We start from the raw sequence: 24,366 nt of genomic DNA on the forward strand, positions 1-24,366 counted from the left end.
TAAACATGGGTGAGAATATATGCCCTCCAACACAAAGAGATTGTTTCAAGGTAACGCCTAGTATGCTTGTAGAATATGCATTTCTTAATTGATGCCTAGTGTAATTAAGGTACAATGAGCATGTATATTGATGTATGTATGATAAAAAGAGATTACAAAGATATGTTTTTAAAACTTCTAAGTCTATTTCCCTTTTCACATTCGTGGTGGTGGTATCATGTATGGAGGGAAGGTTTTTAAAGAAAGGCCCTTGAGCACACCCTTTGCTAGGCATGCTATAGTGTCACGACATGGTTGTGGTGTACAACTTGGATCTATTTCTAAATGCAAGCCTTTAAATAGCAAAAAGAAAGCATTTGTAAAGATGCACGCCCATGCGGCGTGTACTAATGGAGAAAGCACAAATGTAACAGTCCACGTGGTGAGATTAAGACACTAACATTACTCTATATTGAGAATACTTTGTCTAAAGACATACTCTATCATATATAAAAAATAAATGTTACGAAATAACTCCGGTGAGTGGTGGTGGGTGGATATATATGACTTTCTCCCTTTCTTTAAGCAACATGTACATGTGTCTAAATGACCTTCAAAAAGTTAATAAGAAATGCATAAAATAGGATAATGGAAACAACCTCATAAAGGTGAAAAGAAATGGAATATTTTGATGTGATGGTGTGCCAAGTTTGTGGTGGAGATTGTAAATCACTATCAAGGTTTATGATTGTCTAGAATAGGATTTGTTGCACTCTTAAAAGGTTTTTAAGAGTCGTGTAGCATAATTAGTGATAGAATTCAAAAAAATCAAATCTTGATAAAAAACCAGCCAAGTTTTAGTTCTCCTTGAAAAACTTTCCTCGAGAGGAAGAATATTTTATTCCTATACAAGAAACAAGAATGATCTCTTTTACCTTTCCCGAATCCTCAAGATTATTGGAGGTGTTGGGAATTGGTTCCCTTAGTGCTAGAGCACATGCCAACGGCATTGTGAGGAATGCCTCAAAAGGTGGTCCACATGAGCTCCTAAGTTCAAAATCTTTAAAACAAGTTTTTTTTTTTGGAGGCAGTAAATATATATATATAATATTAACAAGTTTTTAAAACACAACGAATATTGAGTACGTATAAAGGCCGTATGTATTGAGTACGGTCAAACCCACCGAATCTTTCTGAAAATATCGGCGAGCGGTCAAGTCGGTCGCCCTCCTACGTCTCCACTATCCTCCTGAGAGAGAGAGCGAGAGAGAGGGGGCGGAGGGGAGGGGAGGGGAGGGGAGGCGAGGGGGCGCGCGGCAGCAGAGGCCTCTTTGTTGGCTCTCTCGCTCCAGAGAGCCACAAGGGCGCGCATTAAACCCTTTGAGGTGGCGCTTCCCTTTCTGTTCTGGTGAGTGCGAAGCGAACCACATCAATGAGATGAGCAGCTCATGGCGGGAGGAAGCCGATGCCCTAATTCCGGCGCGCTTCCAGAACCCCACCAAGCGGCCTCCTCAACAAGAAGAAGGCCTACGAGCTCTATAGAGTCGGCGCCTTCCGGCGGTCGTCGTCTCCTCCTCTCGTTGAATTTGCCAGGCCCAGGTAGGCCTCCGCCGCACAGTGTAGATCTGCGTCTAAACTATGTGTGTGTGTTTTTGTCGTGGATCTGTACTTTCAACCCCATTAGACGGTTTACCATTTGCCTTGCATGATGCTAAGGTTTGATACATGGCTGTGTGGGCTTAAAATGGCACTCGATACGGGTCAGTACCTTCCTACGCTTTGAGATGATTTGTTGTAAAGATCAAGTTTGACCCAACACAGCCGCTGATCTTGGCTAGTGTCCACTTAATTTAATCCAAGTCTTTTTATTTTAAAAAAAGAATATTTAATATATATTAGTCACTCCAAATGTTTACATCCAACCATCTTCTTACAGCTTCAGACAACCCTTCTGAGCTCACATCCTATTCCAAGAAATACTACTGTTCACATCCACCCACCTTTTACTGAATAATACCAGTAAGAGTCACTTGGAACAGGTTGGGGGCTTAATCCAAGTCTTCTTCAATAGCATATGCAAATTAGATAGCATGTAGATCTCTCACCTAGCATAATGATTGTTAACCTCATGGTTGGACAACTAAAAAATCAAGACATGTAAAGTTGAGGTTGCATATGAGTATTTCATAATACAAAAAGCTCATTTATTTTATGATGGTGGAGTACGTGTGTGGAATCTAGTATGCCACCAAGGCATATATCTATGTAAATATGCTTAGGCTAGATATTCACTGTATGAAATTGTATTAATAATTCAATAAATTCTAACTAATAATTGATAAGTATAGTTTTACAAACTAAAAGGAATAAGTTTATTGTTTTAAAACTTTATTTTTTAATATCTAAAAGAGAAATTAAAAAAAAAACGTTTTAAAACTTACACTGTTGAATGTACTAATCTTCTTTCATTGACTGGTGTAACCTCACGTGGCACACTTTTCTTTGCTATCCTTCTCCTTCTAGTAAAGGATACAATCTTCAATAATTGTCCTTTTGATGGTCAAGTAGTGTAAATTTGTCTTCACCATGCCTCATCTCTTTTATTCTTTCAAGTGTCACAATTCTCCTTTTTCTCAAGTGTTACAACTCTCTTTCATCATGTGGCACACAAATTTGATGGACAAGATTGAAAATGTTTCTGAGTATATAACTTGTAAGTTGAGTCTTGAATAGAGATGACTTGGAAAGAAAAGTTACAAATATCGATGATCTACTTGTAGTTGTCATCGCCTTAGTAACACATTTTGGTTCCAAAGTCCCTAAATCTTTCACAGAGAAAAAGCCAAGTGAACTTTAATAAAATCGTGTTTAAAAAGGGAAGTAAAGAATTTTGTTAGAAAAACTTATGTGACTTTAATTTCGATTGAAGCCTTTAATTGGAAAGTTGCCAAAAGTGATTAAAGTGAAAGACCTTAGGTGATGTTGAAAGAGAAGCTATAAAGAATACATTTAATATCCATCTCGTAACATGTGTCAGTCTTAAACTATTTACACATGTCGTGTGACATGTGTACTATTTAAATTCAACAAAAATTCATTATGTTTTGTTGAGATGTGAGAACTTTCAAATACAGACTTAGATTAGCAGAGAGCTCTGGATGAAAACTTGGAAGTACATTGTAAGAGCTATCCAATATTAAAATATAAGTCACGGTTGAGACATTATTTTTTAGAAGATTTGTCTTAGGCTTTCGATGATGATACATAGTATTTTTTAAAGGATTTGGTGTTAGTCCTTTCTTTCTCATTCGAGAAATCCAATGTCATGTGGAGAAGAGAGAGTGTTTCCATGCACAGACATAAAAGAGTCTCACCATGAACCCATCTTAAAAGAAAAACTCTATGTGAGCAAGACCAAAGACAATGAGGTTGCTTATTAATCACTCCATGATATACACATCTTGGGTGCCTATTGGAGTGCCAAAACTACCCTGTTAGGTTTAAACTTGATCTTCAATCTTACTTATGCCAAAACTATCCTAATCGGTCGACACTCGACCTTAAATCTTTCGTCAATGACAATTTCAATAGTGAATCATGCCTATGAGCATCTTGCTTAGTGTAATGCACATGATAAGAGACTACCACACAACGATGAAAAGGTTCTTGGTACACTAGTGTAGCAAGTGAAAAGGGCTATAAAGTGTTGACAATATAGATAAAGTGAGATAGTCTAGGAAGCGTTAACCATACATACAAAGTGAGATGGGCTAGAAAGTGTTGACCCCATATAGACGAATGTGCATATTGTCACAATGGTTTTGTTATTGTTTGCTTCATCAATCTCTCTCTCTCTCTCTCTCTCCCACTTTCAAAATCCTATTCATTTGCTTTTATCTTTCTGTTTTTCACTAGAACTAGGTTTACCCAACAACTTTGGCTCTTTCCTAACCTAGTGAGCAGCTTATGTTTGGGTGCTAACGAGAACATAAATATTACACTTGGTTTGTTTAGTCTCTCTCTCTCTCTCTCTCTCTCTCTCTCTCTCTCTCTCTCTCAAAATCTTATTCATTTACTTTTATCTTTCTCTTTTTGACTAGAATTAGGTTTAGCCAATAATTTCAACTCTTTTAAAACCTCGTGAGGAACTTATGTTTGTGCACTAATGAGAATGTAAGTATTACACTTGGTTTGCCGAGTCTCTCTCTCTCTCTCTCTCTCTCTCTCTCTCTCTCCCCACTTTCAAAACATTATTCATTTGCTTTTACCTTTCATTTTTTTACTAGAATTAGATTTAGACAATAATTTCAACCCTTTTAAAACCTAGTGAGAAACTTATGTTTGGGAGTTAATGAGAATGTAATTATTACGCTTGGTTTGATGACTCTCTCTCTCTCTCTCTCTCTCTCTCTCTCTCCTATTTTTTATAGACTACCTTTCTTGACTTAAATCATAACTTGCTAAGTTTCTTTTTTTTCATAGTTCTTTAAATTTGTAAAAATTTGTTAAATTATATGAGTACAATTACTCTTTGAATTTGCAAGGTTGAATATATTCCAATATTAGGAATATAAATACATTAGTCTTAGTTGGTTCTATCAAGAATCCTTTCTATTAAAACCTCGGTGGACTTTGTTGGTGAATAAAGTCCATATAAAGTTTGTAAATAATCACTTAGGAAGAAAAGTTTTTTATGGAGCATATTGTTTTAGAACCACTTAAAAAACCATTGTAATGCAATTCTTTAAGTGCCATCATATTCCAATAATAGGCTTGAACCTTTATTGCCATTATCTTTTAGTAATGAGCTTAAACATTTATTCATATTTTCTTGTAAGAGTTCGTTAAATCTTTAATTTGGATCTCATTTTTAAATATAATTATAATGGGCCTTATTAAGGTTTTGATAAAAGAGACTTAATCTCTCTCTCTCTCTCTCTCTCTCTCTCTCTAAATGCATTTTACTGTCATTTATGATTGCTTTTTTGTTTACTTGATAAGTTGAGTTTAAGAGATTGAGCTCAGGTGCTACATATATATCTACATGTTTATCTAGATGTTTACATGTGTATATATATTAGTTTTGAATTTCTTCAAATATAAAGTCAAAATTCTAATAATTTTATTATTATTTTTTCAAAGGAGATAATTGTGTATGCAACATGATAGAAAGGATAAGAGATCAATGTTTTTGAATACAAAAAATTGCTGTTACAAAAATCTTAATCATGCATCTAATATTGTAGAATGATATATTATTTCTCCACAATAGCATGGCTTGAAGAAAATGATTTTTATACTTCTTTAGTTAATGAGATTTCACACTTGAAATGTATAAAAAATTACTAAAATCTAAAAAAGCATGAATGAAGGGTGTTCTCAATGAAGAAGTCTTGTAGTAGTATGGGTTTCATAAATTCTCTCATTAGATATGCACATTGTTTTCCAAGTTATCTTATCATAATACTTTCAGTTATGTCGAATTGCAATGAGAAGTCATAGAATGTGTAATTGATACCAAGTAAAGCTCTCAAGGCAAAGGCAAGTGTGCTTCTAGTCCAACCATTTGGTTCCATGATCATCACTCATGCAACATCTTCTTTAAGTAACACTTGTATTATGAAGGCCATATATCAGTTTATATCCTTTTATAAAAAAGGCATATCAAGGAGGAAATATATCATTATTTTAACTGCATTGACAAAAAAGTAGGATGCCTTTTTTAAAAGATCCTTGTATTTGTTACCTAGAAAATAATTGGAAATGGCTACATACAAACTCCTTCTCAAATGGAAAACGAGAGTTAAGATGTATAAAAAGGGGGGAGGATGCTCTTCTCCTCTGGCTAGCCACTCTACGAGGAGAAGGCTATCTCATACAATGGGGGGAGAGGGAAACAACCACACATGTGGTGGTCTATAGTGCCAAGTGAGCTCGTCCCCACCACTATCTGTGAGAGAGAGACCATGATGCTAGATCCTCAGGAGGCCTCTCAGTGCTTCTCCATGTGGTTTGAGCCATTGACCATGGAGGATATGAACGATATTGAGGCAAATGCTCTTGATGGACTCTAAGGGTGACTTCAATGGATTTGCTGCATTCGAGCTCTCCATATGTGCCACGTAGCTATACTACTACAAATCTCCCATCTCTGGCATGAACCTAGTTACCAATGACTTATGGATGGAGCTGAGACTAGCATTGCAAAAATGTGAAGGTGAGAGACTTGAAGGGATAGTCCCCCAACTTCCTCCTTATATGACGTTGATAAGTGCGGCCTCAGTGGTCCAAGCAATTGTGTCCAACACAACTATACTACTGCAAATCTCCCATCTTTGCCAGGAACCTAGTGACCAACGACTTGTGGATGGACCGGGGACTAGCACTGCAGAAATGTGAAGATGAGAGACTTGAAGGGCTAGTCCCCCACCTTCCTCCTTATATGACATTAACAAGTGCAGCCTCACTGGCCCAAGCAATTGTGTCCCACGTAACAATACGAGCAGGGACTAGATCCATAGTGACAATATGTAGGATCCTCTACCAAACTTGTTGAGCCTTCAGGCAATCCCAAAGACAATGACATTGAGACTCCTAGGGATGCCCGCATCTTGAACATAATGTTGGTTTACCCCCACTAGCCAACCACGTGCCAACTGCCAAGTTTTTGAAGAGATTTGATAGTTTTCGACCGCACGGAAGATCACCCTTTTTATGTGGCTACTGGTACATAGAAGTAGGATGACTTTTAAAGCGCTAACAATTGGCTTCCACCTTTTGATCTAGTTTTTATAGAGTACCAATAATTGAGACCCACCTCTTGATGTAGTTTTTATATTCAATTTATATACACATTACATTTTTTTAATGTTGATATATAATCCTCGACTCATGATACATGATTTCTATTTAAAGTGTAATATCTATTTAATTATGTCCTCAAACTAATGATTAATATATACATCTATACTATATATGTGAATATTATATGTCTATACCTATAAGGCACATATAGTAAGCTAAACATTGGTACAATATTTACAAAAAGTATTGCAATATCTTTAAGAAACAGATTAATTGTACAAAGCTTAAAAAGTCCCATGTGATTTGCGCCTAAGGCCAAGAGATTAGAGAATGGGAAAAGGACCATGTCCATGGACACATGAAAGTGTAATGTGAAAGTGACATCCATGTATATAAGTGAAAATGAGGACTCGTCATGTAACTAATTATTTGCTAATCACAATTACAACTTACTAATCCTAGCTATAGTGGCTTCTTCCTTTTGAGGAGTGAGCCCTTCTCCATGAGTGCTACCATGTGAAAACTTTGGCTTAATGAGAGGCCACCTTACTAATCCTAGCTATGGTGGCTTATCCCTTTTACGAAGAAGAGTGAGTCCTCCTCCATGAGTGCTATCGTGCAAACTTCGGTTTAATGAGAGTTCACCTTTATTTCAGTGCTATCAAAGCCCTTGTATTTGATCCATTTCCGTTAATTTTCAGAATTTTTCCAAATTTGAAAATTAACTTTTTGGTTTTTCATCAATCTTGCCAAGAATATTGAGAAATTACAATTTAATAATTTTCTTGGTCATTTTGGGAGAAAAATTGGCCATATTTGAAAAGTTTGGGCTTATCTTTAGCATTTTCTTGATTTTCAAGATTTGCTATAATTTTTGTACATCACTTTGGGCCACTTTTTTGCAAACCCTAACTTCCACGGGAGAGAACATCTTGAGTAGTGCTTCTATTTGCCACTCCTTTGCACATTTTTTAGTATTACTAGTCTCTCCAAGCTTTCCATGGTGGTCTTTTCCATTCCAAAACCCCCCATGAAGTTGGCAGCAATTCTCCAGAGGCCTTGAGCTACTTTGATTGAGATTGCACACAATGTTGGAAAATGGAGTGCATATATTGCTTACCAATGGTACAAATAGGCTTTGATCAAGTGATTTCCAAAGCTTGGGACACATTGGTGAGTTTCTTGATTGCCTATGGGCTATTTTTTATGCCTTTTCCATTAATTTGCATCAAGGAAGTAAGAAAATGATGCCTTTGGCTAGAACCTTGATGTTTCATTATAAAGGCAAGCTTGGCCACATTTTTCAATATTAGTGATCAAGCAATAATTCTATTAAAGCTTCATCCATAGCTTCTTGATTCTTGAGGGTTTCTTGCAAGCTTTCCAGCCATATACATACATTTGTACACTATTGATTGATTGGCATTGAACTAACATGCAGGGAATGATTAATTGATGCATAATGGATGCAGAATGGTAACCTTGGGGATGCACATGGTGTGTATGGATTAGCTTCTTGCCATTTTGGCCTATGCTTAACAGATTGGGTTGCTTGTTGGAAGCAAAGTGTTATAGCATATGAAATTGGAATGAGAGGATTATTGGATGCATTTAAGAAGTCCAATGAGGCTTAACAATGGTAAATTAGCTTGATGGAATTTCCTATAAACTCATTGTGGATAACCCTATACCCTTGGGATTTGAATGCATAGTGCTTGAAAGTTACACAAGGCTATAATAATAGAGTTACACAAAGCTATAATAACAAAGTTACTAATGTCATATAAATAATGGTACGGGTCAAAGGCCATAGTCAAGTGTAAAAGGACATTAATAAGTGTAGTGTGGAAAGGGGCACACGTATATAAGCCCATGGATATAGTCATTTACTAACTTTTGGAATATACAATCTCTCTTAAAGTTAATTGCTCAAGGTTCCATGGTGGTATGTCTACTCATGTGTGCATTCCATGCAATGAATGCTAGGATGTGTGTACTCCATCCCCATTGAGTACAACTCTTTCTTGCATTGGTATCATAGGTACGTCTTTGATCCATCTTTTTCTTCTTTCTTTCTTTCATTTCTTGCAAGAAAATGTATGTATGCTTGATCTTCTCGATTTTGTTGATCTTTATCAACATTTTCTTGAAAATCTTGATTCAATCATGGAAATGTTTCAAGTTGAGATGCTAGGAATCATGGAAATGGTGATCTTAAAGTCAAACCGTGCATCAAAGCATTAAAAATTGAGAAAAAATGGACAATTTTGGCCAAATATTTACCAATTGGGCACCCTCAACATGGGAAATTGAGTGTGGATCATTTATTTTCCTTTGGCCAAGCACATGTGAAAATAAGTTCAAATGGGGGGGAGATATGGTGGTTGTCGACTTTTGCCTTTGAACTACCTCTGTGTTTTAGGGCCTTTATGTATCTTGTAAAATATTTGCTTGCCTTTCTAGGTAAAGAAGCCTTGCCATACTATGGAGAATAAAATGGAGGGCGCAAAAAGCAAAAATCACATGGGATATAAGCTTGGCAGTGTGGCAGCAAACTGTGCACTTCTTTTTGCCTACATCATAATCATTTTGCTGTCTCATTACTCCATGAATTGTGGCATTTCTATCCAAGATTAGTGTCTTCTCGCCTCTCCTACGAACTACATTGTCTTATCATGCACTTCTTGTAATCTTCCCTTGAAGCCTTGGTTCATGAGATAAATGTTATATCAAGAAATAGGGGCTTTCATGATCGTAAAGTTTTCTCATCATCATAATCTTAGATTAACAACACTAATGATCTACTAAGTCAAAAATTACGAGCATTACTAATGATTTTCACTCCCTCTTTTTGCAAGTTTGGGACATATCTTCAAAAATCAAGCTCTACCTCCAACTTTTTCACTAATTGCAATCCTAATCATCATAAATCAAGATTAATCGATATTAATGCATAATCATCTCTACTCATTTGATCAAGAACATGAGTTTCTTCATGGATTTGTGTATTCATTTGATTTCTATCATATATGTGTGGCATTGAGGGATTGGTTCTAGCATTGGGAAATGCACACAAGGCAAGTGCCTGAGAATACATCATTGACAAGAAGACTAACCATTTGGAGTTCACTTTTGCAAGCTTCTTCACCAGCATTAAACTCTTGTAAATGAGATTGATTGTATTGGCATGCAACTATAAATGTCTACATTGTAATAAGTGAACTCTCTCACATACTTGATTGCAAGCTCTTGGTTATATTCAAATTTTAATTCCAAAATGCTTTTAAAATCTAGTATATTGAGAGGGTACCTTTGGCATTGGTGAAGAGGCCAAAGGGGAGCATGGCTTGAACCTTTCGTGTCATGAGTGCCTTGGTAAAGCGGTACAAAAGGGGATTAGGTACATTGGATGTGAAGACATAGCCCCAACCCTTGTCATTGGATTCTAAACCTTTGTAAGAGGGTGGGTAGACTTGGATGGGAGATCGGCAGGTAGCACTTCATCGATGTACATCGGTTGATATTGGCATTGGTATCGATTGGTGATGATTATGCAAGGTAATATAATTGGAATATCATAGTAGTTGGTTTCATTGAGATTTTGTAATTGGTGTCCAAAGGTCATGCCAAAATTTGTGTAAAATTTGCTTGGAAACACTTGTTGATTTTCTTGGAAACACTTAATAATAGATAGTCATTGATGCATTATTGGTCAATGGATTATTGCCATAGCCAAAGGGATGCTTCTGTTACATAATTTTAGGGTTTTGGCAATCTTGACAATTTTCATAGAAAAAGACAAAACCCTAATTTAGTAGAAGAGACTTTGGACTTAAGAAAAAGTGGATATAGGGTTGGATTACCTATATCTTAAGCTCCAATTCTAGCTGCTGTTAACCTCTCCATTCAGACACCCGAGTAACCGACCAAGTTATATTTTGTACCGGCGGCTACCTTGGTTTTTTCAGTTTTGATCCACTTTCATTGAACCAAAATTGACTTCATAGTTGGATAGTACACTCTTATACCATCCCATAGAGCCGAGGATTTCCAAATCAGATGTCTTGTGGGGGTCAGAAGGAAAAATAACTTCTGATTGACTTTTGTAGAAAAGTCAAAATAGAGAATAGTACATACCAGGTCAAAGGTGACCACATACTTGGATAGTAGGCATCATAAGCTTTCTATAAAACTAACAAAATACAAAATCGGATATCATTTGAGGATTCAACCATTTAGATTCTATTAAATTCAACCATGCCGAGGGAAAGACTAAGAAAGTTTGTAAAGATAGTGCAAGATGCCAATGTGGATCTGAGGAAGATAACCAATTGCATTTGGGTAAAGGAATTCAAATCCATGTTGATAATGACAATATGGATTCCCATGCAAGTATGGCTAGTATGATTCCTTCTATGAGCATGGACTCCATGTTGATGGTCATGCGGTCTAAGTTACAAAGCATGATGGAAGGAGTGTGTAGTGAAACAAGGAAGGAAATATCACCCCTTAGGAATTACCTCAAAGGTGAGGTTATCAAGGTGCAAATACATCTTTTGGGATGTCATCTCAAGCATGGCAAACTGATGACTTGTATCTTTTGCCAGTACAAATGGGTTTGGTCATGCCAAAAAAAAAGGAGTACAATCCACCATCATCATCAAGGTTTAAGGGGGGAGATGCTTATCACGGGTCTTCATCATTGGGCAATCAAGGGACTTCACCATTTGGAAATCAAGACAAAGGCAAAAACATGTGTCTTTTGATTTCACATATAGATGGCTCTTAGAATAATAGAAGGTCATCTAAAAGGATGCACGAGGATAACAATCATGATGAAAGGGATGAATTCAAAGGGATAAAAGACAAAGTGGTTTTCACCAAGTTCAAAGGAGAAAGCACTTCCAATGAAGAGTTTGAAGAATGTATTAACAAGATGGATATATACTTTCAGCTTAATCCATGGAGCAAAAGGGAAAATGTCTATTTTTCAACTCTTCACCTTGAGGGATATGCTCGCTCTTGGTAGAGGAACATTTCTTCTCATGGTTATGAGGTCACTACTTGGATATCTTTTAAAGATGAGATAAGGGATACATTTACATCATAATTTCACAGAAACAAGTTCATTGGTGCTTGGAATGATTTGGAACAAAGAGGTTAGAGTGTGAAGGAGTACTCACACCGGTTTCTAAAGCTTGCTTTACATGTAGAAGGGGTGAGTGAGAATTACCAAATTATCAAGTACATCAAGAGTTTGAAGTCTAGCATTGGTGTGGATGTAAATGCTTAAAGGCCTCTCTCTCTCTCTCTCTTAGAAGCTATGATGTCCGAGATATATGATCAAAAACATACCCACAATTAGCAATACAAAAGTCCTGAAAACGATGATCCAACTCCTAGCTCTTATGTGTAAAGGCTCCAAATAGTTCTACAATGGGATCTTCTATTCCAAGATACCCTATGGTTTATGGGATAAATACAATGCCAAATTTCAGATTTGGGAATGCCTCTACCAAGGGTCCAAGTCGGGATGGGAAGCCTTCAAGTGGTGTGACAAATAGTAATGTGATCAAAGAGGATCACATAAATGATCTTAAGAGCAAAGGTTTATGTTTTAAGTGTGGAGAGAAGTGGAGAAAGGATCACTAAAAATCATGCAAGGTAAAAAATTTATCCTCAAGTATTATTTTCATGGAACAAGATGATGAGGTACTTGAGGATACTGTAGAGAATTTTTTGGATTGCAATGATGATGAAAATCATGATTATGAGCCTAGTGGGGGAGTTTCCTTTTGAACTTGGTGGAGCTTATTGTGAGAGTCATGATGGATTATCTACTACTTTATGTGTTATGGATTTATCAAAGTGTTATGCTACCTTGTGTTCACTCTCTAATGATGGATATGCTGGTTGCAACAAGGGTACAAATACCTTGATACTCAAGGCTATAATAAATGGAACGGTGGCACATGTGCTAGTGGAGAATGGTAGCACACATTGTTTTGTGAATTGAAAATCATTGAACAATCTCAAGTTGTATCCTATGGCCTTATCTTTTTTGCATATGGTTCAAGTGGAAAATGGAGAAAGGGGGGTTGTTCAATGGTTTGCAATGAGGTGAATGTCATGTTCTCAAATGAATACACATGCAAAGTTGATCTACTAATGTTGGACATGGAAGGTTACAATAAAAGGAAGGGTGGCACATGTGTTAGTGGATAATGGTAGCACACATTGTTTTGTGAAACAAAAATCATTGAACAACCTCAAGCTATATCCTATGGCCTTATCCTCTTTGCATATGGTTCAAGTGGAAAATGGAGAAAAGGAGGGTTGTATAATGGTTTGCAATGAGGTGAATGTCATGTTCTCAAATGAATACATATGAAAAGTTGATCTACTAGTGTTGGACATGGGGCCAATACACATTGTGATGGGTTGGGATTGGCTGTCCACACTTGGCAGTTTTAACATGAAATTGCAGCAAGGTTTCATGAGTTTTATGCATGAAGAAAGGTGTGTCACATTGAGGGGATCTACTTCTCCACGTTAACATTGATCAATGGCACAAAACTCAAGAAGGATCTCATGATGAAAATAGATTGTGTTTATGTATTATAACTTTTTAAAGATGAAGCTATTGGTGGGAATGAGAAAGTAATGCATGAGGATATAATTAAGATTTTAGAATAGTACAAAGGAGTGTTCCAAATGTCTAAAAGCCTACCACCAAAGAGAGATGTTGATCATGGTATTGAGATGGTCAATAAGCATCTATCTAGGTTCTCTAAGGTGGAAAAAGATGAATTAGAAAGGAAAGTCAAGGAACTCTTGGATATGGGATAGGTGGAACAAATCCAGTCACCATTTGGTTCACCCGTACTTTTGGTAAAGAAGAAAGATGGGACATTTCGTATGTGCATGATCTCAACAAGGTCACCATTAAGAATAGATTTCCCATAGCCCATGTGGATGATCTTCTTTATGAACTCAAGGATGCCAAGTACTTCTCTAAGATTGATTTGAGGTTGGGGTAGCATTAGAATGAAGAGGGTGATGAGTTCAAAACATCGTTTAGAAATTTCATTTTATGGTTATGCCATCTGGGTTATGCAATGACCCCACTACTTTCCAAGCTTTGATAAATGAAATGCTACAACCCTTTCTCTTGAAGTTTATATTGGTATTCTTTGATGATATCCTCATCTATAGCAAAGGAGAGGATGATCACTTGATGCATGTTAGAGAAGAGCTTGAGGTATTGAGGAGCAACCACTTGTATGTAAAAAAGGAGAGAATAAATGTACTTTTATGGCTCAAGAAGTGGAGTATCTTGGTCACATTATGAGCAAAGAAAGCATCAAAATGGATCCTAATAAGGTTGAGTGTTACGAAAGTGGCTACACCTACAAATATAACTCAACTAAGGGGATTTTTTGGGTTTATAGTCTTTTTATAAAAGATTCATGAAGAGGTATGCAGAAATTATAGCTCCACTCACCAACAAGCTTAAGAAACAAATCTTCTTTTGGAATGTAATTGCAAATATGAGCTTTGAATGGCTCAAAAAGATGCTCACATCAACCCTTATTTTGGTTTGCTGAGATTTCACTAAGGCATTCACAGCAGTGAGGGTTGTGGCATGTGGGGGGAAAGGAATTGGGGCAGTTTTGTACCAAGATCATGGTGTGATTGCTTATGAGAGCCAGAAGTTGAGTGAGAAGGAGATGCAAATTCATGTGTATGACTAAGTGATGGTTGCTATTTTACATGCTATCAATAAATGGCACCACTATCTTTATGGGCGTCACTTTTATGTGAGAAGTGATCATCAAGTGTTGAGGTATTTCCAAGCTCTCAATAAAATTTGTCTCTCCTAAGAAAAGGCAATGGTTGGTCACCTTTCAAAACTACGATTTTAAGGTTACATACACAAAGGGCAAAGAGAATGGTTTATCAAGAATGTGGGTATGCACTTTGTCAGCTATCTCCGAAGTGTTAGAGATTGGATCATGGACATTCAAGAGAAGTATCTCTTGGATCAAGAAGTGTCACAAATATTACAGAAATTACAGCATGGTTCTCATGAGGATTTGGTTCATTTTAAGCTTCAAAATTGTCTTCTTGTGCCTATGTCCAAATACAAGGCAAAGGTGATGGAAGAAATGCATTCATCTCCTTGCAGGGAATTTGGGTCTTTTTAAGACCCATGAAAATATAAGACCCATGAAAAAATAAGGAAGAGCTTTTATTGGAAAGGTATGTGGAAGGGCATACATGCATGTGTCAAAGTGCATGCTTTGTCAACTCAACAAATACCCAACATATAAGCCCGGTGGTTTACTTCAGGCTTTACCTATTCCTCAGGGAAAGTGGAAACAGATTGTTATAGACTTTACTATGGGACTTCCTCATATAAAGAAGGGATGGGATAGATTTTATGTAAATGTGGATAGATTGAAAAAGGTGATACCTTTCATCCCTACAAAGGTTAATACACAGAATCTATGGTAGGCAAGAAATTTGTGGAGTAGTATATGTTCAAATCGCATGGTATGCTGTTGCATACCAACTATTGCTTCCATTAACTACCAGCATATATGATGTATTTCATGTGTCCCATTTGAAGGCTTATGTTGGACCCGAGGTGCGAGAGAGCATAATGATAAATTGTGAAAGGGTTCTTCACAATCGTACTATGGTTGAGTACTTGGTTAAGTGGCGTGGAGGATTACCTCTTGAGGAGTGTTTATGGAAGTTTGATTTTATGTTGGAAAGGTTTCAAGGGCTTTTGAATACATATCATAAGTGATATGGTTACCAAATGGAAGCTACTTAACATTGGGGGATCATTTTGGGAATAATTTGAGAGCATATTATGCAATTACTCGTGTATAGTTCAAGGAACTTGCCATTATATGCTACATATTGTGTACATGGTTATTGGAGTTACATTCCATTTCATGAGTTGAATTTTTATGGTTTTGAGGACAAAACCAATGAGAAGGGATGATTTGTAACAAAGTTACTAATGTTATGTAAATAATGGTATGGGCCAAAGACCATGGTCAAGTGTAAAAGGACATTGATAAGTGTAGTGTGGAAAGGGGTACGCATATATAAGCTCATGGACATATTCATTTATTAACTTTTGGAATATACAATCTCTCTTGAAGCTAGCCCATGGACATATTCATTTACTAACTTTTGGAATATACAACCTCTCTTGAAGCTAATTGCTCAAGGTTCCATGGTGGTATGTCTACTCATAAGTGCATTCCATATAATGAATGCTAGGATGTGTGCACTCCATCCCCATTGAGTGAAACTCTTTCTTACAAAAGGCTCTCATGCTAGGATGTGTGCACTCCATCCCCATTGAGTGAAACTCTTTCTTACAAAAGGCTCTCATGCTATTATGGGGTAGATGTTATGGCTGGTTTTAAAAGCTTTGGTGGGGATATTTTACAACCATACACATGTGTTTGTTTGGCACCACATACATGGCATGAGGATCAGGCAAGATGTTGACATGAGTCCTTGGTGAAGTATACCATCCATATGGATTGTGTTTGTACACATCTATCCATGGTTTTGAGGACAAAACCTCTTGGGTTGGGGATGTTTCGTAACAAAGCTTAAAAGATGTCATGTGATTTGGGCCCAAGGCCAAGAGATTTGAGGATGGGAAAAGGACCATGTCAATGGATTAAAGTGTAATTTGAAAGGGGAAACCATGTGTATAAGTGAAAATGAGGAATAGTCATGTAACTAATCATTTGCTAATCACAATTATAGCTTACTAATCCTAGCTATGGTGGTTACTCCTTTTTGAGAAGAAAAATGAGCCCTCCTCCATGAGTGCTACCGTGCAAACTCTGGTTAATATTGAGTTTTCACCTTTCTTTAATTAATATTATTATCTTATACAACAATTTTTTTTTGAAGACTTGAGTTTTGAGAAGAATACAATGGTCCCATTTTGTGTGTAACAATGTGATAGTTTAAGATTAAATATGCATTATTATCTTATACAACCAATTATATGTTTTTGAAGACTTGAGTTTTGAGAAGAATACAATCTCAATACAATGGTCCCATTTTATATGTTAAAATGTGATATTTTAAGATTAAACATGTATTTATCACCATGCAAGTTATTGTTTTTTCACATTTGTTTAAAAAATGAAGATAAAGATTTGTTTATCTAATTTAAAATTCCATTCTAATCCATAAGTAATTTATTAATAAATCTAGATCTTTTGATTATTTATAATATAGTTTCTTTTGATTTTTTTCTTTGTAGTGTGTCTTTACTTGAGTGGCATGTTTTTGTTATAATACAAGTTTCACTTAGGAAAATTGCATTAAAAGCATGGGCTCAAAATTAGACTTGAGATGGCTTATTCATGGTATAATAGAGAATGGACGATATATAATAGCTAGAGATTTTTCTTAATGTTACAAAAGAAAACTTTTAAAAATCTTGGCTTTTTTCTATCTCTAATAGAAATAGTAAGAATAGATCATAATGACAATGCATTTCCCTCATCTCTTTCTCATAGTTTATCTCTTTCTCATGCCTCATCTCTTTCTCATAGTTTATCTCTTTCTCATAGTTCACCTCGTTCTCATAGTTTATCTCTTTCTCATGTTTTCTGTTTCAATTAAACTTTGTCTAAGAATTTTTAAGCAGGCCACAAAAGCACAATGAAAATTTCATTTTTGTATACGTGATTCATTTTTATATATATGACAAACTGAAAAATGTATGCTATGTGAACTATTTAAGTGTATCAAAATTAAGTGTGTTAGGAACTATTTAAGTCGCTTTTATGGCTTTCTTTGTATTTTTAAAAAACAGTAATTTTTTGAATGACCCCACTTTCAGTGAAAAATCCTACCCAATGTTTTCTTTATACCAATTGGAAGCACTTGAGTAGTTTTGTCACTTTTTAATATTATGTATAAAAGTTATATACAATTTGCATAAGCAAACCTAATTCATTTTTGTGAAGCTAGTTTTATGGCTTTATTACAAGACTAGTATCGAGGGATGTGCCACAAGAACCTTAATTCTTTAGTTTTTAAAAATGTATTTTCTTGGAAATCTATTAGTGTTTGTAGGTGAGCATAGTCTAATGCACACGTGGAAACTTTTCTCTTTTAAAGTCTAGTAGCCTAATGCACTCGTTGTGAAAACTTTTCTTTCATAGTAATTTATGGTGTCTTTTGTGGTAATTTATTGTGTTAGAAGGAGAGCATAGTCTAATGTACATTTTGAACCTTTTCTCTCTCAAAGTTTAGTAGTCTTCCCTCCTCCTCCCTTTTCTTTAAATAGATAGAGAGAAAGAGAAATAGAGAGAGATAGAGCGAAAAGAAAGAGAAATATACTAACGTCTTCAAAATACCCAAAGGGTCTATGATACCAAGATGGCAATATAATGTATCCATGATGATAAATACTGAACCATGGAAAAGAAAAACTATACAAAACCAGCTACTTAAGCTAAAGTGTATGTGTGATGCGACATGATGACAATGTGTGGTCATATAGTGAAACCATCATCTCTCAAAAATAGACTAAAAATGAAACCATAGCATCTCCCCTATGTGATTAAAGCTCTCCACGTTGTTAAATGATATCTTGGATTGGTTGGAGAGATGAGGCCTCTGACGTTTTGGGTGCTAGCTCTTAGAAGGGATCATGCTCTCTCTCGAGTGACTCACTGGATGGATGGTTTTGAAGGGTCCCATGTTTTTGGTATGTAATTTATGGTGAGTATATAGTTGGTGGCCTCATGTGCTTGCTAGCACCACTATCAAAATATAAAACATGTTGATCTATCATTGACATACATTTTGATAGTGGTGCTTGCTAGCACCACTATCAAATTCAAAACATGTTCATCTATCATTGACATGTATATATCATGGAAAAAAGGGTCATAATTGCAGTGCACAATGAATGTGCACCAATCATCTTGTACATAGTTTGTTGATTCCTTCTTTTGAGCACTTGGTGCTAATGCATCAACCACATCCATGCTTGTATATATATATGTATGTATGTATGTAAGTATATAGATATGCATGTATACACACACACACACACATAGATATATAGATATATACACATACATCTATATAGATATAAATATGTATGTGTGTGTATACACACATATATATATATATACACACACTTATGTATATATATTTTTGTGTGTGTGTGTATGTATTCATATATAAATATATACATAGATATGGGATTAAATATTATTTTTTTAAAACATGGTTTTTAAAGGAGGAAATAAACATTTCAAGAAAACTACAAAACCTGGAGACTTTCAAAACCTCAAAATATCTCGTGGTATGATTGTTATCATTAATAGAATAAGTAGACATTGAAGATGTGACTATCATTTTAGATAATTCTAATCAAATTAATAGTTTTATTTGATTAGAATGTTGAAGTTACCCGTTTGTGTCTAGCTTGTAGAAAAAGATGTGTTAGCATACTTTGGAAATCCATGAATACTAATCTCCTCATTATGTTAATATGTAAATACTTTTGATAGTTGATATACATAATAAAATAGGCTACATGTATTTGTGTAAATTTGTCCTAAAAAATCTTGTCTTTGCATAGCTTTTTGATGTGGGTAGAAACCTCATGTCTTTACATCTCAAGGAGCTTGAGATACTCGAATCAAAGATTCAAGTTATAATCAATAACAAAATAACAGAGAAAAGTGAGTATGTTTAAAATTATCTTGAAAATACTTTATTATTTTAAAACACTATATTATAAGGTTATTGTTGTGCTAAAGTTGTTGTAAATCCTCTTATGTTTTACAACAATTAGATGGAGATGTTTGAAATTTAAGCTCAAGAGCTATGCAAGGAGGTACCTTTCGCAACATCTTTCCAATGTATGTTGACTTACTTCATCTTTCGATAATATGTTGATACTTTGATGTTTCATAAAGTTATTGCTTTTCACATAGTATACGAGGAAATAAATATCATTTTTTCATGATCTAGGTAATATGGACTACAAAAAAAGTAATACTCGAATAAAGTCAAATCTTTACAACATATGTTGACTTACTCTGTGTCTTTTGATTATATGTTGAGATTTTGATGTTTCATAAAGGCACTAGTTTCTTAACACCTTTCTAACGTATGTTAACTTAGTTTGTGTCAAACATGTTGATATTTTGATATTTCACAAAGCTACTAGTTTTTTACATAAGTATATAAAATAATTAAACATTATTTTATTGACATCTTGGTGATGTGGCATTTAAAAAAAGTAATACTAAAAAAAAGCTTCTTTGCATTATTCTCTCATGTGTGCTGACACATATACGAACGAATGTAGACATGTATATACATGTGTACATTCATTTGTCGTATATTTTGTACACATGTATATACATGTTTATATGCATACACAAGCATAAGTGCATGTAAATACTGTTGAAAATAAGGTGAGAGGCCAAGTACAAGTGAGGCCACCCATCCCAGTTGTGTTTACTTCACCAATGCATGGCTAACTAGAGGTTTCGAGAAAATTAGTCTAGCCATCTAGACCCCAAAACCTTAAGGTGATGAGGAACTCCCCACTCTATCCTTTTTGTGGAAATCTCTTAGTGCTATGCTTTGGCACCACTCTTCTCAACACCCTCCCTAGGTGCCAGCTTGTCCACTTTTGCTTAGCTTAGAGGTTTAACGTGTCCATATTCTCTTGGCTGAAAAGCTCAACTTGGCTTCTCTTATGGCTCAAGGGCTACACTTTGATCCATGGGTTTGATGATACCATGTTGAAAATTGGGTGGGGGGCCAAGTCCCGAGAGGTCACCCATCCCAATTGTGTTTATGCCAATGCACGCTTAATTGGAGGTCTCCACAAATTGGTCTAGCCATCCGAACCCCAAAACCTTAAGACAATGGAGGACCTCATGTCTATCCATTCTGTGGAAATCTCTTAGCGCTATGCTTTTTCACCACTTTTCTCAACAATCACACATATAAACACACATACACACATGCAAATATCCCCACATACTACAAAAGCAAGATTGAAAAAAGCTCTAATATAGTATGTAGTATCAACAGTTTACTTTCAGTGTCAACAAAAGGATTTGGAATCTATTGTACTCAAACATGGCTTCTTCTTATGAAGGGTATTAGAACATGATCAATGTAAAATATGAGCATGAGATTATGATAACTTAAAGCATTGTCTTTTGATTCACACCCATTATATGTACTATGAAATCTTGAAAGAGGTTTCTTTATTTCAAGTTACTTTTTGTATGTACTTCCCATGAAAACTCATCATTAATTAATCAAAAAATAAATATTGTTGATCAAGTTACTTTTTGTATGTACTTCCCATGAAAACTCATCATTAACTAATGAGTGGGTCATAAGGTACATCTTACTTATCTAAAAAATGTATCATTAATCAAGAGAGAAATTACACAGTATGATTGCCTACCTAATGTAAGTCACAAATTTAGTGAGGATTTGATCTTCATCATATATACTTCTAAGTATCTTGTATGTATTCCAATACTTAAATATCTTCCTCATTCCTTCTTTCTAGCTAGGTATTGTTTACAGTTTCCTGGTAACCTATCTAATAAACATCTCTTTTGTATATTTCAATACTTACATCTCTTCCTCATTCCTTGTTTCTAGTAGCATATTGATTATAGTTTCCTTGTAAGCTATTTAGTAACCCCATAATGAAAATGCGAGCTTAGTATAGATGTGAGATTGTGCTCCTAGACACTTCTACTAGCTTCCACACAAAACAACAATGTTTAGCTAATGTTTGGTCTAGTAGTATGTAAAGTGATGAAACACAAACTATTAGCTAATGTTTGGTCTAGTACTATGTACGAAGATAAAACTAACGTTTAGTCTAGTACTACATAAAACAACTACTATTGATTAATATTTTATGTAGTACTATTGAATAATGAATGGTCTAGTACTACATAAAACACCCAACAAGATTTAGGTAGAAGGTCTCATCCAAAAATGATAAAGTGTATTTTTGACCTCTTTTTATTGGGGTATTAGAGACCACACTTTGTTACAAGCACAAACAAGCACTCTAATAGATTTGAGTGGAGTCAAAAGCTGTAACATTTTTAATTAATGAAATAGTTGGCACCTACCACATGGTGATCACAAAGAGTGTATAAATAGACTATTTAGGAGAAAGTATACCCTATATTGTGTTGTCAATGAACTTAATAAAAAATTTAAAGATTTAGGGCCATTTCAGATGCGTTTCAAAGGCTATTCACATACTATAAGGTTTTCATAAACATCTCAGGGGAGTGTCAGTTTGAGGAGTCTTTGTTCAATGTTAAATTTTCTGCACTACAGAGTAGCAAAAATTTGTTGTGTAGATAGGGCCATCATCGCCACTTCTCCATCCCCATCATTGACATCACATCTTTAATCTCATTATCAATAGCTTTATCTATGACATCACCATTATCATCGACTTTACATTCTTACCCTAGTAACATTTCTACACTCTTTCACATTTTTTGTACACTTTGCATGTTTCTTCATCATGAGTGATGTCTTGCTAGCTATCTTGATTTCATTTATAGAATGTGAATTGAGAGTACTTGTAGGTTATTAGGATATTTACATTTTTTGTCAGACATTTATTATTTTTAAGCTAAAATGACATATAATGATGTATTTGGGATGGCTTTTATTGAGGATAAGCTTGATGAGACCAACTACCCATTGTATTTCTATATGATGCATCATGTATTGAATTTAGGAATGCCCTATCTTGCCAACGGATAGTACAAGTACTTTGGATGGTGATACTAGCTTAGATGAAATCGTTGTATCTGCCTTGGCACCTCTCTGATAGTAACACAAGAAACGTGGAATGTCAAGGATGCACCGACACATGAATTGGTGGAGCCTTCCATGAAAAGGGGCATTATTCTTTATATTTACTTATGTAAAATTGCCAACCAGGCTTGGGATGTGCTTGATGTTCTTTATCAAGTGTGTAACAAGGCACATGTAGCCTACTAATGCAAGCACTAAGAGTTTAAGTATGTGAATGAGGGCTACTTAATGGATAATTTTCTCATAAGGATCAAAGATCTCAGAGAGCATCTTGCATGTACTCACATGAGGCCTACTATTTTCTTACATCTTTGAATTTATACCAGGGTTTTGCATCCAAATTTTGGCTTATGTGATGAAGGGTAGTCCTAAGTATCTTGCATTTGATGAGTTGGTTTCAATGTTATTGAAAAACTATTGGCTTCCACTCAAAAAGGTAAAGGCAAAGCCTTCTCTCAGGAGTGGCTACAAGCCAAAGGCATCATCAATCCAATCTTCTGGCAAGGATTTCATAAGGGAGGTGATAAGATTTAGAAGAAAGGAAAATGTAACTATTATCCGAAGCCAAGGTATTATATCAATGATGAATGTAGAAAAAAACTAGAGAAGGAGAATAAAAGGGATCAAGCATTTTACTTCTATGAGTTTGCTCCTCAAGGAGGCACAATCACATGTGCAAACAACCCCTCATACCTAGTGAGAAACGTGTTAGTAAGGTTGTGCTCACTACTACAAATCATGGGATAAGAACTCTCTCGAAAGTCTTTTTTTTTGGCCTCATGTTAAAAAGAGCTCACTTTCAGTTTTTGCCATTGCTAGGGCATGCCTAGTGGTGATATTTGTTGATGGTGGGTGTACAGTTCAGGATCGGAATTATGGAGACATCACTGCGGTATCCGATACTCTAAGCCATAGGCTTTATAGGTTGGACATGTATGAGAGATTGGCACACAATGCTTTGTTTTTACTACCACATGTGCTATGAGTATCATAGAGCTATGGCATGCTCGCTTTGGTCACTTAAATTTTGGCAGTTTGTTCCACCTTACATGGAAAGAGACGGTGCCAGAGTTGCCATAGCTTAATGCCCTTGTCAATATGTATGTGAGGGGTGCATTTTGGGTGATATGTGATGGGTATCATTCCTGAAAGATTGATCAGTAAGGGTGTCCAAAAATTATAGCTTATATATAGTGATGTATGCATTCTTATGAGAACACCATCGATCGAGGGATATCTCTACTTTGTGACTTTTATTAATGACTACTTCAAGCACACTTGGGTGTATCCATTCAAGGGAAATTTAAAGGTTTTTACATGATTTCAACACTTTGTTTCTATGGCTGTAAATGTGTCTACATGTAAAGCTGTGCATGTAAAGCTGGCACTCTTTGTACAAATCGTGGAAGGAGTATATGTCAAAGGAGTTTCATGCATATATAGTTGAAAGAGGAATAAAAAATCAATTCTTGATGCATTACACACCTCATTAAAATGGTATCTCTAAGAGGAAGAATAGATCTCTCATGGAGATGACATGTTGCATGGTTCAAGGCTAGGAATTACCTTACGGTTTTTCGTTTGGAGACAATTATGTGCTAAATAAATGCCCCAACAAGGCCTTATAGAAAATTACCCTTTATGAAGCTTGGAATGGAAGGAAGCCCTAAGTGCCTCATT

The 24,366-nt window shown here is 35.6% G+C and overlaps 1 long non-coding RNA gene across 2 annotated transcripts in view; it reads left to right on the top strand.

Annotated features, from left to right (window-relative positions):
* Positions 1-1,193: 1,193 nt before the first annotated feature.
* LOC147637440 (uncharacterized) overlaps positions 1,194-24,366 on the top strand; it is a 125,262-nt gene continuing 102,089 nt past the window's right edge. The window contains exons 1-3 of one of the 2 annotated variants that reach the window (XR_015265987.1): positions 1,194-1,578; positions 19,436-19,538; positions 19,652-19,718. This is a non-coding gene — a long non-coding RNA (uncharacterized LOC147637440). The remainder of the gene's footprint in view (positions 1,579-19,435; positions 19,539-19,651; positions 19,719-24,366) is intronic. The other variant, XR_015265988.1, reaches the window with a different exon arrangement.

This window comes from Cibotium barometz, chromosome 6 (genome assembly GCF_041138505.1).
Source record: "Cibotium barometz isolate CiBa-2024 chromosome 6, ASM4113850v1, whole genome shotgun sequence".
Taxonomy (NCBI): domain Eukaryota; kingdom Viridiplantae; phylum Streptophyta; class Polypodiopsida; order Cyatheales; family Cibotiaceae; genus Cibotium; species Cibotium barometz.